The sequence below is a fragment of the Crocodylus porosus genome, unplaced genomic scaffold (assembly GCF_001723895.1).
Source record: "Crocodylus porosus isolate Cpor-Errol unplaced genomic scaffold, CroPor_comp1, whole genome shotgun sequence".
NCBI classification, from domain to species: Eukaryota; Metazoa; Chordata; order Crocodylia; family Crocodylidae; genus Crocodylus; species Crocodylus porosus.
The window spans coordinates 3,803,819-3,807,943 of record NW_017728928.1 but is presented as its reverse complement, the minus strand read 5'-3'; positions in this window follow the sequence as shown (position 1 = coordinate 3,807,943).

Genomic DNA, 4,125 nt, shown 5'->3' with positions numbered 1-4,125 from the left:
CCCTGCCCCTGCGGCCCGCGGGCCGGGCGCTCGGCAGGCTCGGTTCTCTGCCGCGGGGCCGGGCCTGCCCTTGGAGCAGCCGAGGAGGCTGCCCGGGACCCCGGCAGCCCCGTGAGCGCAGGCCTCGAAGCCTGGGCAGGGCCTCGGCCCCTGAGACGAGGAATGCTCGCTCGTGTGCTCGCCTGCCACGCCTGCCACGCGCGCCTGCCCCGTACCAGAAACCACACGGGATGGCACGGAGACGGGCGTGGAGGCCGGCTCCCGCTCCTTTTCGCAGCATCTCGGGCCTTATACGCCCAGCGTTTGAAGACAAGGGACCCCCGAAGGCCCAAACGATCCGTCTGGGGCATAGCACGGACTTGGGGAGCGGATGCCGCGGCAGCGGGAGCTGGCCTGCGCCCGTGCTCGCGGCTCGTCCCGCACCCTGCGCTGGCTGGGAGCACCCGTCGGCACCCCTTTGCTTCGGCGCCCGGGCCCCCGTGCTACAGCACCGTCGGGGAACACGGTTCTGTTTAAACCAGATGGCTTAAAAAGGCTGCTGGCCTCCTAGAAACCTGAATGTGCTTTTCAGTCCCCTGCAGACGATTCTCCTGTGCAATGTTGCAGCGACCGTGTTGCACCTGTGAAAATGATGGGGCTTTGAGGGAAACGCTTTAATCCACGCTGGATTTTGTAATGTCTTAATTTAAAAAAACAAACACAAAGCATCAAGCGGGGCTTCAAGGGCCTGTTTTTAAAGGTGAAGTAATGTTTGCTGGTGAAATGCTGATGTGTCCCAAGCAGGAAGGAATCTGAGGAACTTCATGCCTAGTTTTGAGCCGGTCTCGGAGCAGTTGCTACCCCTGGGAGCTTGTTGCCTGGAGTAACAAAGCTCCAGTAAAACAAAAGCCTGAGACTTGTGTAATGCACGGGCAAGCCACCCACGGGCACGTTGCCATGTGACATTGCTGCAGCCGCACGGACCCGTCTTCTTGCAGATACTTGTCCACAGATTAATGCTTAATGGTGGCGGTGAAGACATTGTCTTCTCACCCTGCGCTCCAGTATCAAAGCAAACGACGGGAGTGGCTCTTCTTTGGGGCAAACCACACACCTGGGAGTCAGAATTGCAGCAGGTGTTCGAAAGCTCACCTCTCTGGGGGCCGATGGCATGGTGGCAGGGCTAGCTGGGCATCGGACCCCTCTGTGCTCTCCCTGGGTCTCTCTCTGGACCTGCTCTTTGTTTTCTTGCACAGTTCTCCCACAGCCCAGACAGGGCCAGGGGTTGCAGCGCCGTGTATGGACCAGGCATGGCCAGCAATTTCTCTGGGCTTGCCACAGCCTGGGCAAAAGTCCCCCTAGCAAGGAAGGGCTCTGCCTCCAGCTGTGCTTTAAAAGAAGCCTGTGGCTGCTGCTGGACCATGCGTGGAGGTGCAGCCTGGAGGTGTATTAGACATGCTCAGAGGCCCCTTGGGGACCTGTGATGGGGAGACGCCTGGTTTTGCGACCCCGATCAGCGCTGATGAGACTGCGGGGCCTCTGGACATGCAGAGAAGCAGAGCATTAGGCCCCTGGGGCCCAATAGGCAGGTGCCCATGGGATTGATGTGCCCTGAGGACCAGGGGCAGCTGAATGGGGATGTTCAGGAATGCAAGTTTGGACTTAGCTGGAATTTGGGTGCCTCTGCAGGCTCTTAGGGCCTTTTTGGGATCTGGTCCCGGTGACTCCTGGGGGGTCTGACCTGGCAAAATCAGGAAGGGCCACACCAGAGCCTCCAGATGCATGACCCTTGCATTGTGCAAATGTTTGCTGATGGGGTAGATCAGGATCCTGCTCCTCTTTCCCAAATGTATTTCCTGCGGTGCTGCTGTTGGACTAGCTCTGAGCATGCAGGCAAGTTGGCATCACAGTCAGCCGCTCATCATGTGAGAGTGAGCAGATTATTTCAGGCCACTTCCAGCACTCTTACCTAGTGGGGTTTTTTTTTAATGCACCTAAATTTGCATTTTTGGGTGTTGAGAGTAAGGCTTCTATACCATGCAGGATCAGGCCTGAAAGCAGAGGTGGGGATGAAGAGCAGGAACTGAACAAGGTGTGTGAGGCCTTCTTCCAGCAAAGAAAGCACCTACACACAGACTGAAAATTAAGCTTGTAAATCGTTCCACTTCGGGAGCAGAGCTCTGTATCTTGTAGCCCCCTTATGGGAATAGCAAGTAACATCTTGTCCAGAAAACAAAGGCATCATTTAGAGGTCAGGAAACTAAACTCATTCAGCCCTTCTCCAAAGGGGTGGGGATTTCAAAGAGCTTTGCTCGTAGTGGCTTCTCAGACAGTTGGATGACATGGCTATTATTAAAGACTGTGCGTGTGTGGTTATTCTCTCTCAAACAGTCTGAAAAATCTCCGTTGGTGCTTGGGGTCTAGGTTGTAGCTGTGTTGGTCTAAGGACACAGGCAGAACCTGATTTCTTTTATTAGACCAACTTGAATAGTTGGAAAAAAAATTTTTAGCAAGCTTTCAGGTTTAAAAACCCTTCATCAGGCTGAGGAAGTCTCTGCAGTTGGTGCATCTGCTGTTCCTGGGTGGAGCGAATAGCTCTCGTGCTATCGCCCTTGGTGCTTGTGCCACCTGTGAGTCTTTGTTTGCAGCATCCCGGGAAGGAGGATGGGCAAGAGCTGGATTTCTGATAGGGAAGAAAACAAGCACCTTTTATTGGAGGCAAACTTTTTGTGCCTGCTAAAGAAGTCTCAGAAAGGGCATTTTCCCTCTGCTGATCGTCTTTAACCCTATTTCGGTATTAGTGTATCCTGGCCGTTGGGGTCCGGGGGCCCAGGCTCTCCATGAGGGTGACACTCTAAGTTTGGGGTTTCTGAGTCAAGTGAAAACTCAGTAAGTCTTTAAAAAAATGTTGACCTGTTTCCTGTCTCTCAGTGTTGCTCAGGTTGACTGCTGCCATCTAGTGACTTCGGATTGCCGCCATCGAGCGGCTTGAGATTGGTTTCTCACTGTCTTGTCCAAAGGGGAGCTAGAAAACGGCTCACGTGAGCTTGACATCATGCTGGAATTAACTCTAGGCCGGCATTCATTGCTGTGCGGGGGACCAGCATAGGACTCGTGCGCTGCTGAAGTCCCATACGAGCCCTGCTGTGAATGTGTGGCTGCTGGTATTCAGGTCTGACATTAGCCCTCATCTCTGCTCCAGCTCCTGTAAGTAGAAGTAGTAGGATTTATACTGGCTTGGACCTGGTGCAGTGGAGTAGGTCATGGGGTCCATGACCTGTAAAGAAACTGGAGCGTATGGATGTGTCCAGAGTCATGCAGCACTCGGAGGGCTGCTTCCCACCCCCCTGAGACCACCTGCACGTTCTGGACACATTAAATAAGCTCCTGGCTTGGGCAGATGCCATAATTCTCTCTTTGCACATGAGCTGGTGACAGATGATCAGCTGTAACTGTTTCATGTGTCTACTCCCATCCATCAGTAAATTTTCCCTACAATGAAACAGCTGCCAAATAACCACGGATTAACTTCACTTGCTCTGGGATGGAACAAGTATACGAAACAGCGACAAAGATCATCTTGCAGCTCGGTAAACACTCCCCTTCTCTTTTCTATTGAAATGCTTGTTTTATTTGTCCCCGATCTATGCCTGAGCAGCTGCACGTGGTAAGTATACAAGTAATTGTGCACTCTCAAAGAGTAGACCCACTCCTCAAAAGCCTGGGGATTGGGCAATGTCTGTTTACCTCTTCAGTGAGAAACAATGTAAGTTTTGTCATGGGGAAACTGAGGTATGAATCTGTAACTTGCCCTGGGAAGCAGAGGGAGCTGGCAGTGGATTAGGATTGTGACATGCAGGTCTGGAAGACGGCTGGTTTAAGCGGAGAATGCCTGGTCTAACTCTGAAGACATGGTGTGACCTTGACTCTTGAAAAACCTCAATATATCGAAGCAGTCCATGACAGCATGCAAGGTGGCTCAGTTCACAATTGCAGAGCAGAATTCAGCTCAGGGTTTTTTTCTGCAGTGCGGTGCCATCTCTGTGAAGAACACTATGAAAAATCTAGAAGACAAATGGATGTGCTGATTTTGGAGAAATCTCTTTTTTTGGTGGCCTCTCTCCTGGGAGTCTGCCCAGTCCCCAC